Genomic DNA, 18,564 nt, shown 5'->3' with positions numbered 1-18,564 from the left:
AATCCTCCACCTCTTATGCCAAACTGATTCAAGCAGGAACTGAAGTATTGTATCTCTAGCACAATCAACAGCTAATACCAAATTTTGAACTACAGAGTCAGAGTGCTAAATCACAAATTAGTGCATGTCTGCAGCTGCACAATTTCCAAAAAAAAAATATGGTGGAGAGATGAGTTACGTTCTTGCTGCTGAACTCTGCGTATTTTTTCACAGAGCATTGTGCCAGCTTTCTGTCTTCGTGGTGCTTCTCAACCCCCAGCTTAAGGTCTGTACATGAAGGAGAAGCATGGAAAGTAAAGGGGAGAACTGGAGGTAAATAAATCAAAAGGATAAATAGTTCACCATGGCTTGGGGCGACGATGGTGTGGCCACGGAGAAGAGACCAAGCAATAGGGCCTAAAAATCCCATATATTTACATGACAACAGGACCTGGCTAGATCCATCTCCTCTTGGAAATTATCTCTTGATTTGGTGAAGCAATGAATTATGAAACTGACACCATAATATTTTGAACTAAAGTCAGAAATCATTTTCCTCTCTTGGCTAAGTAAAAGGAAGCTTGTATGTACAACAGTTGTTTCACCAAATAACTGATATCATCAAGAAACCTTTGTTTCCATCGTGTTTTCACCTGCATACATGATGCATAGCAATACGCCATTACATAAGAACCAGAGCTTGAATTTACATGAGTCCATTACTCTCCAGATCTAGGCAATGGCTCCTATAAGTGTGCAATTCCTACAATGCAGTTATATTCTAGACAAGGTCCTGATAAAGAATTTGATTACTACCAGGATAAGAAGGTGCTAATGATTAAAAATAGAAGGTGCTAGTGAACTAAAATAGTAGAAGGTGCTAATGATTTCATGTTTGTGAACTAAAATGCAAAAGTTGACACAACCGTTTTCAGACGAGCATTGACGCAAACACTTGTTGGGCACACATACAACACATCTGATTACCTGAGTCAACACGCACGCACAACACATATGCCTGCCGGCCGTGCCCTTAGTCATCCATCCAATACGCATACCACGTCGGCATCATCATGCACGCTCAAGCCAGAATTTGTAGGGGGCATTGGACACTGAGGCAGCCATTACAGGGACAATCGAATGATTACAGTCGGCCTGCTATAATGTGCACCAGAAATCAGGCTTGCTCTATAGCCATCACTGCCGCGAGCACAGTTAGCCGCCGCTCGTGCTCTGCCTCGTCCTCATGCCCAATTCACCGGCCCGAACGCTCAGCTTCAGTCCTCGCTCGCGTCCGTGGGGCAGTAGCCGAACGGCGAGCGGCTAAGGAGACCCGCGTTCATGTCCGTCGGAAGCAGACGAGAAGCGGCGAGCGGCGGCACCGACGGTGACCCACGCCCGCGTCCGTGGAGCAGCGGAGGTGGAGCGGCGGGGGTGGCAGCAGGGAGAAGAAGACGTGGTGCGTCATGTGCTCAGGGAAGAGCAGTTTCTTTTTAGCTGAGGGAATGGCAGTTTGATGACAACGAAAAGGGGTATGGAGGGATTAGTGGGCAATCGATGGGATGAGTGGGATCCGTGGCTTGTTGCATTAAACACTAGTGGTTGGGGCGCCCCTCGCGGCGCCTCCTGAGCGGAAACTTTGCAGTGCCAGGTAGGTCACCGCACTTTTCAGATCTTTTTTATGCTCTGGACGCACATGTGAATGCAAGCATTGCTCATGGAATTATAACTAAAATCCCTTAGTGCTGACCAGAGCCTGCCCTGGCGCACATGTGACAGGATCAATAGGTTGGAAAAATAAGATACAGCAACAGCACACATTCATAAAATAGATCAAAGCTACAAGCACACAAATATAGGAGGATCATACTCCCTCCGTTTCAAATGTCTAAAGGCCATGAAAAAGCTCTGCTGGGTCCTGGAGTGAGTAAGACGTGCTGCTCTCCTTGAGGCACTTGGCCACCAGGATCCTGTCGATGCGGTCGTCGCCAATATACACCGGCAGGACGTCATCGCTTCAGTTGTGTATATCCTGGAGAGGCACAACAACAGGCAGAGTGTCAGTGCCATAATTATTTACGACAGATTTTTACGACAGTGATCTGAGATGCAAGTGAATATATATAAATGTTGCCTGCGTACCTAACGATTCATTCAGAAAATCCAGAGCCTTGCCCTTGTCCCATGTAATGTTTGTTCTTTGGTTATCAGCAAGAAACCCAACAACTCCATTCCAATTGGATATTACCGTTCATAGTATTAATATATCGTCCTCTTCTCCTTGAAAACCATCAATAGACTTGACGTGCACATGAAAGCCATCACATGTGTTGTATTTTTTATCAAGTCTATCTTTAATAGCGTCAACTTGAGACCATACGAAGAGACCACACCAATGCTGAGCGCTTTGCCTGTACTTTTCCAACCTGCAGAAAAAATTAAACTGCTAAGTCTATACTGATCTTTTGGGGTCAATTTTCCATAAGGCTAGCAAGAGAACTTTCTTTAGCAAACTGAAGTTGATTTTGTATCAGCTTACAATTAACACAACATTACTTTTCAGCTCTGAAGGTAAAAACAAACACTATCAAAAAGTGAGTACATGTAGTGGCCAACAACTCTCATAGAGCTATGTTTCGTCTTTCATGCCATCTACTTAATGTTCACAGTTTTGCAAATAAAAATGTAACATTATCTATTAAACAAGGAAGTAGATGACAGTGGACTTGCTGACAAATATACATAGGGAACTGAATTTTCATAAACCCAGATTGACGGAGTTAAAAAAACACAAGGTATACACAGGTAACAAACTGGATTGTTGAACATAAAATATTGCGCGATCACTTTTTTATCAACCAAGATTATGCAACATTAAAATACAAGAAAGGAGGACACTATAAGCTTCTAAAGATGCCAAGTTATATCAGCGAAGTCGCTTAATATGAAAACAAATCAATAACTACCAAGGACATCGAGGCAGGATATACTAAGGATGCAAGAAAAGAGAGGGCTCAGCTTAGACATACATCTAAAGATGGTTTGGATGAGGTGCAGAACAACAACAACTTCAACCATGTTTCGTCGACTGTTTCCTGTGCCCTCCTTGTCTTCCCTCCCATCCGTGACATTTACAAGAGTGTAGCTGCCATACAGGAGGCATATATAATCCTTGTCATAGCTAGGAGACAGGACATTTGAACCATGTAAAATCTTCCTGTCATAAAACTGAGCATTTGGAAAGAGGCTAATGCAAGGAATCATGCAATACTTTATATTCAGCAAATGTTTATCAAATTTCAGTCTATCTCGCTTTTGTACCTAGAGGACAAAGTCGTGGCCGAGGGTGTGCATCTTCATTCCCTTCGCCAGGCCCTGCAGACGGAAGGGTTGGATCGAACAAACAACACACATGAATCAGCTGCGGTTGTAGTACGCCCACTAGTTGTCCTCACACATCCTCCTTTCTTCTCAGCCCCACGTTGCCGGCACCCAAATCCTTCCTATCCGCTCCCAGGTAGGAGAACAATGGCTCCGTAAGTTTGTAGGAGCTTCAGCAAGTGAATGAAACAATAAGAATTTTAAAAAATAGGCGTGCAAATTATAGTAGATAAAACAGAGCAACCCAACATTGTTGTATTTATGGATTTAGATCTGTCGGAGTACGGAGCAAGTATATAGAAAAAACAAGAACACAGCAGCTGAGTTGTGTTGTTTGATACATGTGAATCATCGAATTTGATCATTTCATGGCACTGAAAATATTTTTAAAAATACCAGCTAGAGACCTGACTATAGAGAAATGAAGCTCACTTCAAAAGAATACCCATGCCTGATCATTGTAGAAAGAATAACAAAATACGAATACAGTGATAATAGCACTCATTTCATGTGATAAAAGGAAAAAAGAGAAGCTTCCCTGATTTTCATGGCTACATCACTAACTTTCAGGATTTGAACCTCAACCTGTTATAGAAAGCCCACATCCCAGTTTGTATTACACGATTCGCAAATCCAAATACTTTCTTTGGTATGTATGCAGTACATTTTACAGATCACACGACTACTCCACAATCTAAAACAGAGAAACATCTCATAACTCATAAGTACAAAGTAGATGAACCAAGAGCAACCTATATATCATTCCTGTGAGAAATAACTTAGCAGGGATTTATCGGAAGAAACGATAAATGACAGCTGATAAGAGTGCTGCCTTTCAATTTCTTTGGCAAATGCTTCCAGAAAGAAATAAGAAAAAGCTATATTTATTGTGCCCTACATAGCTCAATTAGCAGAATCAATATAGATCAAGTTCGTTTGGCCGTTTCATCCAAGTTTCAAACTAAATTAATTTAGACAACACAGAAGCTAATACCTGTGTATGAGTAGCAGCTCATATCTCTGAATGCTCTTGCAACGGCTAGCTGCCCATCAACTCATGGCACATCTTCTGCAAATGATACATGTTTGGAATTGAATTAAATTAATTGTACAAACATGGCAAGACTGGAGATATGTCTATTACCACCAAGTAATAAAGTGCCATTACAATATTCTCCTATGAGCGATGTAGAAGGAATGATGATGTGGGGTAGAATATATAGTCATGAGTCATGACATATTATTTCAGATCAGACAAAAGAGGAAACATCAAAGAAAATCAAAGAGAGCAGTAATGTTCATTCCTTGCTGCTGTTTAAATAACCTGATAGAACTAATCAATCTTTTTAATGGCTGTAACCAACAACTATTGCTATAGTAAATCAAGACTAATTTTTAACAGCCGCTAATTTCCAGTATAGATTAACAATCTTAGTAATCCAAAATAACATCACACAAACCCATATATGTGGAATAATATAGCAACCTATTGATCTGCTTGTCCGCCTCACCCTTCGTTCTGATTATGTGTACTTACAACAACAGTTTAGTTGCTTCCACTAATCAAAGTGATTGATTAATGTAATGTTGGCACAAAAAATGCACTAAAGAGTTATCAAGTAATACATTGAGATTCGCTTCAACTGTTGACCTTCTCAACTTACTGACTTGCCTCATCATCCTATTATGCCAGACATAGTACAGTTACATAAAGAATTGATGCAAGGAGAGTGCAAAAGCTCTGGCACAAACACATATCAGTATATCACCGACCATCGGCTGCAGCTCGTCCAACAACCTTTATTTTCTTAATAGTACTAACTAACAAGGTGTAGAGACACATTAATCTGTTCATCACCGGTTGGTAGAGAAGGGGGGGGGGGGGGGGGGGGGGGGGAGTACAGGGATCCAAGTACTGCAGAGAGGAAAAGTGTGAGCGCACCTGAGGGGGTGAAGATCCAGTCGATGGTGGCCGCGTCGGTGATTACAAACAGGAGATGGGAGATCGGCGCCCTTGCCCTCGCTCGGTAGCCGATCCCCATCGCTACCTCCTCGTAGCCTCCACGAACACTACAAGACTCCTCCGCCGGAAGCCGCCTGCCGATTTAGCTGGATCAATACGCCGCCATCGGCGAGGGTGCGTACGGCCTCCGTCCCAGTTGCCGCGCCGATCCGAGCCAGCGTGGGAGGAAAGGGAAAGGTGGGGAAGGGAGGGGGGAGGAGCTGGCGGACGGACGGACGGACCTGCAGGGTGTGGGCCGGGAGCTGCCAGCCATGCTTCCGCGCCATGGTGCCCTCTCCTCCGGTCGCCGGGTCGCCTCCCCGGCGAGGCGCGGCAGGCGGCGGCGGCGGCAGGCCAGCTCCCCGCTGCTGTTGGGGTGGGCTGCGTGCTCTCCCGCTGGCGACGCTCATGCCGGCCGGTTACATGGGAGAGAGGTCGCGTGTGTGGGCTTCAAACCCGAGGGGTGTGGCGGCGGAGGCGGAAGGAGAGGGTTATGCGGGAGAGGAAACGAGAGAGGGGTCAAATCCCGAGCCGTTTTTACCTTCGCAGGGAAGGAAAGGATCCATCGCAAATTTGGCGTTATCTGCGGGTGAGATATCCAGCGAAGCCCCTCTCACGTGAGCGCGTGGGTCCAGCGCCGACGTGGCTAGCGCGGGCGTTCGCCCTTGATGCGCAGCTGAATGTGTTTAATTGAAAGGTCTTAAACCTTTAGATCTTACCCATAGACGGCTGAGATTATTTGGATCTACCCCTCTCGTGTTTTTATAGGGATAGTAGATAGATGAATTTGATAGGTCCACTACCAACATTTAAAAAAAGATAAACGAGCACGGCCATGCTGCCACCAGACACCATAAGCCAGATTTGCCACCACACCCATTCATTATGCACCATCCGCCCATCTGTTCGCAGCCATCCGCAGCTGCTACCCTGGCGATTGTTGTGTTGATCGTCCCCGCGTCGCCAAGCTCCGACCAACCACAGCCTGCCGTGTCATGCCCCTTTGTGCATGTGCGTCACGACATCCATGAACGTTGGATTGGCTTCAGCTGAATCCTTCCTGAGGCCAACTCTAGTGCACGACCCCAAACGGACGTTCGCTTTGATCTGCTTTTGTCCGTTTGGGACGGCAATGGAATCTTCCGTGTCTGTTTGGGGCCGTTGCCGTGTCAATGCGTCCAACGCGCGGCCGCACGCCATATCATGTCCGGGGTGGACGTGATATAAAAGATTCGCAAAAACTAAAAGAAGTGCCGAAAAAATTAAAATAAACGCAAACATAAAAACATAAAACATAATTAAACAGTCATCGCGGCCCCGTTCCACAGTTCATAACATTAACATAATTAACATTAAAAAAACAAAAGAAAAGCGTCGCCGCCCGCACGCTGCTACCGTGCCCGTCGCCGTCTCCTCACGCGTCGCCGTTGTCGTCCTCGTCGCCAATGAGGTCGATGTAGGGCGACAGCGTCCAGAGGTGGGCCGGTCCCTGGAAGGCGCGAGGCTCCTGGAAGGTGGGAGGCGCTTGCACCACCTCACCCCGTGGCGACGTCTCGCGCTCCGGTGACCGCGGCTGCATAGGGCACCAGTTGACACCCCCCACGCCGTCGGCCATGTCCGCGGGCGTGCACGACTAGCTCCACCGCTGGCCCACCAGGCCGGGTGGAACGCGGCGACAGGCTGCTCCTTCCTCACCTCCTCCTTCACGTCCCTCATCTCCAGCTCTGGCACGGCCAAGTCGCCGCCGCAGAGAGGGCAATCATGGTCTCCATGCCCTCCCATTGGCGCTCATCATGCCTGTTCATGGAGTCTTCCATGACACGTTGAAGGAGTCGGGCCTCCTCCTCCTATGTCATGCGAGGAGGTGGTGGTGGCGAGGGAGAGGGCGAAGGCGACGGCGTCGGCGTGATGCCGCGCACCCGCGTACGACCGCGCACCTGGGGAGAGCTCGGAGCACGCGCGCGGTGCTCTAGACGTGGCCGCCGCGGCCCCGATGAGGTGCTGGCAAAGAAGGATGCGCGCCGCGTGCCGTGCTCGTCCTGAAACCATGTGTCCCACAGGGCAGAGTCGACGGCGTACCTGGGGTCGTAGAACAGGTCATCTGGCAGGAGGCGGCACCGGCGTTCGATCTCCTCGCGGTGCGCACGGCCGCTCGTTGAGACCGGCGGGATCGGCACCCGATCCGCGGACAGATGCCAGTTCTTGGGCAGGTGAACATCGCTCTAGGGGAGCGGCGTCCTCGTCTCCCAATAACGGCGGCAAACATCCGCGTGGATGTAGTGTCGATCGCGCTCGCCGGCGGCCGTAGTGGCGATGGAGAATGTGGGAGGCGCGGGGGCCCTCCGTGCGGGTGATGCGGGCTCAGCTTTGACGTTGCGGCGGCGGCCCGAGGACGAGCCAGCCCCGTGGTCGTGCGCCCCCTTATGGCCGGTGCTCCACCACACCATGGCTGTCGATGGCCGGCGAGCTCGAGGAAGGGGAAGGGATAGCTAGGGTTTGGGTGTCGAGTTTCGAGGAGGCAGCAGCGATCGGAGTGGGAACATGGACGGCGACCGGTCCACGGCTTCCCATTTAAGAAGGACGCCTACCCGCGCGCCTGGGCAGATGACAAGTGGGGCCGACCGCGCATGCACATTTATGTTGGACGATGGGAGGTAGGTGGCCGCCTGCCACGCGGCCCCGACGCGGACGAGCGGCGCATTCGTTTGTTGTCCGCCCGGACCCAAACCGGGCGCATGTTTGCACCCGAAATGGGTCGGGCCAGACACAAAACGGACAAGATGGGTCCAGGCCGCCGCGCGCTGGGCCGTGGGGTCTATCCGTTTTGCCCCAAACGAACGAGGCCGGACAGGATGGGGTCGCGCGCTGGAGTTGGCCTGAATATGTGATCCTCGCCCCAGCGCCTCCATTGGCGCGCTACCGCCGGAGAACGTGGTAGCAGAGTCTCAGCTTTGGTTCCTCACTCTTGTAGTTGTTGTTCTTCAGTGCTAGTAATTTAGGTCAAGTCCGATGCGCCGACTCAAATGGATAGTTCGCTTTTTGTTCGTTTGTGTCGGCATTTTGGGTGACGTCCGGTCCCATCCACACTTGGTGGTCTGTGCATCTAACACGCCGGCGCATTTTCGCCCGCACATCCGGTATGCGGCCATATGTTTGCACAATTTTCTGCATACATGTGTATATTGACCAAAGTTTAAATCACATAATCTACGACCAAATAAAACTCTCATAGTTCTACAACCAAATAAAAATCTTACAGTTAACAAATCAAATGAAATATAAATTTTCATAAATAAATCTTAAAAAAAAGAGCCGATATATCTACTGGTTGGCAAGATGAGTCCACATATGCTCAATCAAATCATCTCGAAGTTGAATGTGGTTGCCCAATCATGCATTTCATGATGAAATTGGATGAATTATGCAAACGTTGCAGCTCCTTCATGCTTAGGCATAATATTTTCACCTTGAAATTGAAGCCGCTAGCCGAAGCACACTCATCCTCTACGATCATGTTGTGCATGATCACACAAGCAACCATCACCTCTCACAACATCTTTGTGCTCCAAGTTCTAGCAGGATACCGAACAATGCTCCATCGACATTGAAGCACACAAAAATACGCTCCACATCCTTCCCAGCAGTCGAGTCCCTTCCTAGTGAAAAGAGAACCAAAAAACCATCTCCGCGCCGCCCTCCGTAGCGACTCGGGGGCAAAAATCCCGCCGCCCTTCGTTCCTCCACCCACTCCCCTCATCTCGCCGCCGCCAGAGGCGCCGGCCTGCGAAGCTCGACAGGCTCCGATGATGGCAGCGGCAGGGCGTTTCTTTGGCTGGCGCTGGAAGGCATGGATGGCCTGGATCTGGAGAGTGAATGAGGTGGCGAGGCGCTCGAGTGTCCTAGCTAGTTGGGCAATGTAGCGACTGGGGCAGTACGTCGCTCGTCCGCAGTGCGCGCCGACTATGTTGGCTGACCACGTCAGGCTTCGGCAGCTGATCTGACGGGTCCTCCGCATAGGCTCCCGTAGCTGGTGACCCTGATCCAGTCGTAGTTCCCCCGGGCAGCTGGATCTGGCAGGTGACCTCTGGCTCGGCTGGATCTAGCTGGTGGCCTTCGGCTTGGCTGGATCTGGCGGGTTCAGACTCGAGGCCTGACGGATGTTTGGATTGCTGCTTGTTGTTTGTCCATGTCCACAAAAATCGGACCGGCGGCTCTATGCTCGGAGGTGGACCATGGCGATGAGGTGCTGGATACCGGTCGACGGCTCCACGGTCCATGGCTTGGGGTCGTGATGCAGATCTGATCGGCCGAGTGGGGTAATTACAGAGTATGCTCCAATGACCTCCTACGGCTTCATGACGGCGGTGTCACTGAAAGATCTTCAATAGTCTCTCAAGATCTAGTATTTGACTTTGACGTCGTGATGCAAATTATGGATGACGACTTGAAGCAAAGGGATGGTTGGGCAGTGGCAGCGGTCGCACACATAGAACCGCTGGAATTGTGGAAAAGTGGCGGCGACAACACTTGAGTGACTTTGATGGTGGTGCTACTCGAACACCCGGTCATGAGCTCCGGGGCGAAAGCCTAGGACTGACCGGAGATGGTTATACCTGGCAGTGATGACGTTCTTACATTGTTACCTTGTTGAAGCCATTGCTCGATATGTTCGGACTGATTCTTTAGGGTGAAAGCCTAGATTCTGGCCTTAATGGTTGGATCCGATGACGGTGACGCTTGAGTGTCGCGACCTTATTGAAGGTGTTGTTGTTGAAGAACCTCATCGTCTGTATGATGTCATGAGATGACTCGTGCGGATATGGTCCTTATTGTAGTTTGCTGATCACAGATCTAACCACTTTGAGTTTTAATTTTTTTTCCTCGCCTGCGCATAGCTTTGGTTTTATATGACTTTGCTATTTGCCGACGTGTTTTTGGTGTGCCTGCATTTGTGTTGGTCGTGTGCATTTTAGCTATGCAGAGGTCGGGTGTGTAGTCTTTGGTTTGTATCTTCTTTATGCTCCTTTTTGAGCCAATAAAATCCACCCTTTGTCGAAAAACATCCTTCCTAGCACTCTCTTGTGCTTCGGAAAATCTCTGCCTCTTCTCTCCTACCAGGCTGGGGATTGTCTTCACAAGAGTTGTCCATTCAGAATAGATACCATCAACTAGGTAGTATCCCTTGTTCTAGTGATGGCCATTGATCTCAATGTTGACCTTTCTGCAACTTTCAAACACCAGAGAACGCTGAAGCACGTTGATGTAATTGTGAGGAACAGCCATGCCGAAAAAAGAGTTATAAATCCATAGAACTTGTGAAGCCACGTCCTCAAGTATGATAGTTCAAGCTTTGACATGCACCGTATACTACCCCTGCCAAGAAAATGGATAGTGATAACCCACAAGTGTAGGGGATCAATTGTAGCCTTTCTCGATAAGTAAGAGTGTCGAACCCAACGAGGAGCTAAAGGTAGAACAAATATTCCCTCAAGTTCTATCGACCACCGATACAACTCTACGCACGCTTAATGTTTGCTTTACCCAGAACAAGTATGAAACTAGAAGTACTTCGTAGGTGTAAAGGGATAAGTTTGCAAGATAATAAAGAACACGTAAATAAAAGCTAGGGGCTGTTTAGATAAAGAAACAACTAAGTTAGTGATGACCCACAAGTATAGGGGATCTATCGTAGTCCTTTCGATAAGTAAGAGTGTCGAACCCAATGAGGAGCAGAAGGAAATGATAAGCGGTTTTCAGCAAAGTATTCTCTGCAAGCACTGAAATTATCGGTAACAGATAGTTTTGTGATAAGGTAATTTGTAACGGGTAACAAGTAACAAGTGTAAATAAAGTGCAACAAGATGGCCCAATTCTTTTTGTAGCAAAGGACAAGCCTGGACAAACTCTTATATAGAGAAAAGCGCTCCCGAGGACACATGGGAATTATCGTCAAGCTAGTTTTCATCACGTTCATATGATTCGCGTTCGGTACTTTGATAATTTGACATGTGGGTGGACCGGTGCTTGGGTGCTGTCCTTACTTGGACAAGCATCCCACTTATGATTAACTCCTATTGCAAGAATCCGCAACTACAAAAGAAGTATTAAGGTAAACCTAACCATAGCATGAAACATATGGATCCAAATCAGCCCCTTACGAAGCAACGCATAAACTAGGGTTTAAGCTTCTGTCACTCTAGCAACCCATCATCTACTTATTACTTCCCAATGCCTTCCTCTAGGCCCAAACAATGGTGAAGTGTCATGTAGTCGACGTTCACATAACACCACTAGAGGAAAGACAACATACATCTCATCAAAATATCGAACGAATACCAAATTCACATGACTACTTATAGCAAGACTTCTCCCATGTCCTCAGGAACAAACGTAACTACTCACAAATCATATTCATGTTCATAATCAGAGGGGTATTAATATGCATATAGGATCTGAACATATGATCTCCCACCAAATAAACCAACTAGCATCAACTACAAGGAGTAATCAACACTACTAGCAACCCACAGGTACCAATCTGAGGCTTTGGGACAAAGATTGGATACAAGAGATGAACTAGGGTTTGAGATGAGATGGTGCTGGTGAGGATGTTGATGAAGATTGACCCCCTCCCGATGAGAGGATCATTGGTGATGACGATGGCGATGATTTCCCCCTTCCGGAGGGAGGTTTCTCCGGCAGAACAGCTCTGCGAGAGCCCTAGATTGGTTCCGCCAAGGTTCCACCTCGTGGCGGCGGAGTTTCTCCCCAAAAGCTTTCTTATGATTTTTTCTCGGACGAAAGACTTCATATAGCAGAAGATGGGCACCGGAGGCCTGCCAGGGGGCCCACGAGGCAGGGGGCGCGCCCAGGGGGGTAGGGCGCGCCCCCACCCTCGTGGCCAGGGTGTGGGCCCCCTCTGGTATTCTCTTCGCTCAATATTTTTTATAAATTCCAAAAATGACTTCCGTGAAGTTTCAGGACTTTGGGAGCTGTGCAGAATAGGTCTCTAATATTTTCTCCTTTTCCAGCCCAGAATTCCAGCTGCCGGCATTCTCCCTCTTCATGTAAACCTTATAAAATAAGAGAGAATAGGCATAAGTATTGTGACATAATATGTAATAACAGCCCATAATGCAATAAATATCGATATAAAAGCATGATGCAAAATGGACGTATCAACTCCCCCAAGCTTAGACCTCGCTTGTCCTCAAGCGGAAGCCGATAACGATAAATATGTCCACATGTTTAGAGATAGAGGTGTCGATAAAATAAAATACGGACATGAGGGCATCATGATCATTCTTATAACAGCAACATATATGGATATCGTTATATGATTTCTTATGCTCAAGTAATAATCTATTCACAATGTCAAGTATGAATCAGAAACTTCATTGAGAACCAACAAACTATAATCTCAGTCATTGAAGCAATTGCAATTTATCATAACACCGGAAAGAGTCAATATAAGAGCTTTTCGGCAAGTCCACATACTCAACTATCATTTAGTCTTTCACAATTGCTAACACTCACGCAATACTTGTGGTTACGGAGTTTTAATCGGACACAGAGAAAGATAGGGGCTTATAGTTTCGCCTCCCAACCTTTTACCTCAAGGGTAATGTCAACAATAATAGTTCATGATGACTTACATCCAATTGGATATATATAACATGATCTTTCCAACACAATGCACTTGCCAAAGGATAAAATGTAAAAAGGAAAGGTGAAGATCACCATGACTCTTGCATAAGGGTAAAAGATAAAAGTAAAAGATATGCCCTTCGCAGAGGGAAGCAGAGGTTGTCATGTGCTTTTGGTTGGATGCACGAAATCTTAATGCGAAAGAACGTCACTTTATATTGCCACTTGTGATGTGGACCTTTATTATGCAGTCCATCGCTTTTATTTCTTCCACATCACAAGATCGTATAAAGCTTATTTTATCCACACTAATAAGTCATACATATTTAGAGAGCAATTTTTATTGCATGCAACGATGACAACTTACTTGAAGGATCTTACTCAATCCATAGATAGGTATGGTGGACTCTCATGGCAAACTGGGTTTAAGGATATTTGGAAGCACAAGTAGTATCTCTACTTGGTGCAAAGAATTTGGCTAGCATGAGGGGGAAAGGCAAGCTCAACATGTTGGATGATCCATGACAATATACTTTATTTCAGAGCAAGAAAACATAACCCATTGCGTTGTCTTCCTTGTCCAGCATCAACTCTTTAGCATGTCATATTTTAATGAGTGCTCACAATCATAAAAGATGTTCAAGATAGTGTATTTATATGTGAAAACCTCTCTTTCTTTATTACTTCCTATTAATTGCAACGATGACCAAAACTATGTTTGTCAACTCTCAACAACTTTTAATCATCATACTCTTTATATGTGAAGTCATTTCTCTCCATAAGATCAATACGATCTCTTTATTTCTTTCTTATTCTTTTATTCCCTCAAGATCAAAGCATAGTAATCAAGCCCTTGACTCAACACTAATCTTTATTATATATAGCTCACGGACTCGATTACATAGAAGGGATCATAAGGCAAAACTCAAAACTAAATCATACTAAAACTTTATTCTACTAGATCAAGATATTACTAAAAGGATTGAACTAAGAAAAACGGTAAAGATAGGAGTGTGATGGTGATACGATACCGGGGCACCTCCCCCAAGCTTGGCAGTTGCCAAGGGGAGTGCCCATACCCATGTGATTATGTCTCTTTTGCTGGTGAAGGAATTGTTGATGATGTAGGCTTGTCGCCCCTCTTCCAAGGCATAGGCTCTCCATCATAGAAGGATGAACGAGTCTCCGGGATCCTTAAATCTGCAGCCAAACTCATCCTCTTGAATCTATATTCATACTCATAGTTTTGGTTTTGCAGGTCATAGATTTGGGCTTGGAGGTGCTCGATTTTCTCGTGAAGCTTGAAGATGGACTCCCCGATGTCCTTGGTGTCCAGCTTGTGGTTGTTGGTGAACTCCGTGATCATTATGTGATTGGAATCAAGTCCGCGCTCCACCATCTCCTCACACTTGAAAACTTGTTGCTCCATTGCCTCGAGCCTTATCTCCACGCTTCCGGTCCTCCTTGGTCCCTCAACATCGCGGATGTGCAGCACCCCCTCATGCATCTCAATGGTTTGAGGGTGTTGCAGCACCTCCGCAAAGTAGGGGTTGATGACCTTCTCAAAGAACTTGTCCTTGGGGGCACTTGGAGACGTCATGACGATCTAGATCTGTCAAAAAAAAAACAGCTCGAAACGAAAACAGAGGATATTTGCGTGGTACGGTGATCAAAACCTTCGGGAGATTATATAATGAATTTTTACCGACCAAAAGAAGTATTGTGCAAGAAAATGGAGTCCGGAAAGCGCACGAGGTGCCCACGAGGCAGGGGGCATGCCCAGGGGGTAGGGCACTCCCTCCACCCTCGTGGAAGCCTCGTGTCCTTCCCGGACTACTTCTTATTTTCCTATTTTTCTAAATATTCCAAAACGGAGAAAAATTGCCATTAGAACTGTTTTGGAGTCGGTTTATTTACCGTACCACATACCTATTCCTTTTTGGAGTCTGAAACGTTCTGGAAAGTGTCCCTTATGTATTCCTCAAGGGTTACGGTTTCAATAATATTGGTTTCAACATTTATGGGATTACCTGAGATATAATGTTTGATTCTTTGACCGTTCACCACCTTCGGATTTGTGCCTTCGAAGTTGTTGATTTTTATGGCACCGGAGCGATAGACTTCCTCGATAACGTAAGGACCTTCCCATTTAGAAAGAATTTTTCCTGCAAAAAATCTTAAACGAGAGTTGTATAACAATACATAATCACCTATATTAAACTCACGCTTTTGTATCCTTTTGTCATGCCATCTTTTAACCTTTTCCTTGAACAGTTTGGCATTTTCATAGGCTTGGGTTCTCCATTCATCAAGTGAGCTAATGTCAAAAAGCCTCTTTTCACCGGCAAGTTTGAAATCATAATTGAGCTCTTTAATAGCCCAATATGCCTTATGTTCTAGTTCAAGAGGTAAGTGACATGCTTTTCCATAAACCATCTTATACGGAGACATACCCATAGGATTTTTATATGCAGTTCTATAGGCCCATAATGCATCATCAAGTTTCTTGGACCAATTCTTTCTAGATCTATTAACAGTCTTTTGCAAAATTAATTTGAGCTCTCTATTACTCAATTCTACTTGACCACTAAACTGTGGATGATAAGGGGATGCAATTCTATGATTAACATCATACTTAGCAAGCATTTTACAGAAAGCACCATGAATAAAATGTGAACCACCATCAGTCATTAAATATCTAGGGACTCCAAACCTTGGAAAAATAACTTCTTTAAGCATCTTAATAGAGGTGTTATGATCAGCACTACTAGTTGGGATAGCTTCTACCCACTTAGTAACGTAATCAACAGCAACTAAAATATGTGTATACCCATTAGAGGAAGGAAACGGTCCCATGTAATCAAAGCCTCAAACATCAAATGGTTCAGTAACAAGTGAATAATTCATAGGCATTTCTTGACGTTTACTAATATTACCAATTCTTTGACATTCATCACAAGATAAGACAAACTTACGAGCATCCTTGAAGAGAGTAGGCCAATAAAAACCGGATTGCAATACCTTATGTGTAGTTCTATCTCCAGCGTGGTGCCCTCCATAAGCCTCGGAGTGACACTTGTGTAGGATCTGCTCCTGTTCATGCTCAGGTACACAACGTCTAATAACACCATCTACTCCCTCTTTATAAAGATGTGGGTCATCCCAAAAGTAATGTCTCAAATCATAGAAAAACTTTTTCTTTTGCTGGTATGTGAAACTAGGTGGTATAAATTTAGCAACCATGTAATTAGCATAATCAACATACCATGGAGCAGTATGAGAAGCATTTATGAAAGCTAATTGTTCATCGGGAAAGCTATCATCAATAGGTAGTGGGTCATCAAGAACATTCTCTAACCTAGACAAGTTGTCTGCAACGGGGTTCTCAGCTCCCTTTCTATCAATAATATGCAAATCAAATTCTTGTAGCAAGAGTACCCATCTAATAAGTCTAGGTTTAGCATCTTTCTTTTCCATAAGATATTTAATAGCAGCATGATCAGTGTGAATAGTTACTTTAGAATCAACAATATAAGGTCTGAACTTATCACAAGCAAATACAACTGCTAAGAATTCTTTTTCAGTAGTAGCATAATTTCCCTGGGCACTGTCTAGAGTTTTACTAGTATATTGAATAACATTTAATTTATTATCAACTCTTTGCCCTAAAACAGCACCTACAGCATAATCACTAGCATCACACATAATTTCAAAAGGTAAATTCCAATGAGGTGGCTGAACAATAGGTGCAGAAATCAAAGCTTTCTTAAGTATTTAAAATGCCTCTACACAAACATCATCAAAGACAAAAGGAGTATCTTTTTGTAATAGATTAGTCAGAGGCCGAGAAATTTTTGAGAAGTCCTTAATGAACCTCCTATAAAAACCGGCATGACCCAGAAAACTTCTTATACCTTTGATGTCCTTAGGACACGACATCTTTTCAATAGCATCAACTTTAGCTTTATCAACTTCAATGCCTCTTTCGGAAATTTTATGCCCCAAGACAATGCCTTCATTAACCATAAAGTGGCATTTCTCCCAATTCAAGACAAGATTAGTTTCTTCACATCTCTGCAAAACTCGATCAAGGTTGCTCAAGCAATCATCAAAAGAGGATCCATAAACGGAGAAATCATCCATGAAAACCTCACAAATCTTTTCACAAAAGTCAGAGAATATAGCCATCATGCATCTTTGGAAGGTAGCAAGTTGCTACCTCTTGAGTACTGCGTTGGTTTTCCCTTGAAGAGGAAAGGGTGATGCAGCAAAGTAGCGTAAGTATTTCCCTCAGTTTTTGAGAACCAAGGTATCAATCCAGTAGGAGGCTACGCGCGAGTCCCTCGCACCTACACAAACAAATAAATCCTCGCAACCAACGCGATAAGGGGTTGTCAATCCCTACACGGTCACTTACGAGAGTGAGATCTGATAGATATGATAGGATAATATTTTTGGTATTTTTATGATAAAGAGGCAAAGTAAAATAAAAGCAAAGTAAAAAAGCAACGGAAATAACTAAGTGTTGGAAGATTAATATGATGGAAGATAGACCCCGGGGCCATAGGTTTCACTGGTGGCTTCTCTCAAGAGCGTAAGTATTTTACGGTGGGTGAACAAATTACAGTTGAGCAATTGACAGAATTGAGCATAGTTATGAGAATATCTAGGTATGATCATGTATATAGGCATCACGTCCGAGACAAGTAGACCGACTCCTGCCTGCATCTACTACTATTACTCCACACATCGACCGCTATCCAGCATGCATCTAGAGTATTAAATTCATAAGAACAGAGTAACGCCTTAAGCAAGATGACATGATGTAGATGGATAAATTCATGCAATATGATAAAAAAACCATCTTGTTATCCTCGATGGCAACAATACAATACGTGCCTTGCTGCCCCTAAAGTCACTGGGAAAGGACACCGCAAGATTGAACCCAAAGCTAAGCACTTCTCCCATTGCAAGAAAGATCAATCTAGTAGGCCAAACCAAACTGATAATTCAAAGAGACTTGCAAAGATAACCAATCATACATAAAAGAATTCAGAAGATCCAAATATTGTTCATAGATAAACTTGATCATAAACCCACAATTCATCGGTCTCAACAAACACACCGCAAAAGAAGATTACATCGAATAGATCTCCACGAGAGAGGGGGAGAACATTGTATTGAGATCCAAAAAGAGAGAGGAAGCCATCTAGCTAATAACTATGGACCCGAAGGTCTGAGGTAAACTACTCACACTTCATCGGAGAGGCTATGGTGTTGATGTAGAAGCCCTCCGTGATCGATGCCCCCTCCGGCGGAGCTCCGGAACAGGCCCCAAGATGGGATCTCGTGGGTACAGAAGGTTGCGGCGGTGGAATTAGGTTTTTGGCTCCATATCTGATCGTTTGGGGGTACGTAGGTATATATAGGAGGAAGGAGTACGTCGGTGGAGCAACGTGGGGCCCACAAGGGTGGAGGGCGCGCCTGGGGGGGGGTAGGCGCGCCCCCTACCTCGTGGCTTCCTGGAAGTTTCCTTGACTTAGGGTCCAAGTCTC

At 45.4% G+C, this 18,564-nt stretch overlaps 1 long non-coding RNA gene across 6 annotated transcripts; it reads right to left on the bottom strand.

The window, feature by feature from the left end:
• Positions 1–1,678: 1,678 nt before the first annotated feature.
• On the bottom strand, positions 1,679–5,908 carry LOC123078445 (uncharacterized). 6 transcript variants are annotated; one of them, XR_006437462.1, is made up of 7 exons: positions 5,605–5,908; positions 5,303–5,457; positions 4,355–4,429; positions 3,301–3,530; positions 3,009–3,207; positions 2,122–2,405; positions 1,679–2,011 (listed from the first exon to the last, which is right to left on the bottom strand). It is a non-coding gene; the product is annotated as an uncharacterized lncRNA (long non-coding RNA). The 6 variants fall into 6 exon arrangements; XR_006437461.1 differs by having other exon boundaries at positions 3,009–3,196; XR_006437464.1 differs by having other exon boundaries at positions 3,009–3,192.
• Positions 5,909–18,564: the final 12,656 nt, after the last annotated feature.

The sequence above is a fragment of the Triticum aestivum genome, chromosome 3D, assembly GCF_018294505.1.
Source record: "Triticum aestivum cultivar Chinese Spring chromosome 3D, IWGSC CS RefSeq v2.1, whole genome shotgun sequence".
In the NCBI taxonomy this organism is placed as follows: Eukaryota; Viridiplantae; Streptophyta; class Magnoliopsida; order Poales; family Poaceae; genus Triticum; species Triticum aestivum.
Note: the sequence above shows the minus strand (reverse complement) of the source record. Positions and strands in the feature narration are given on the sequence as shown.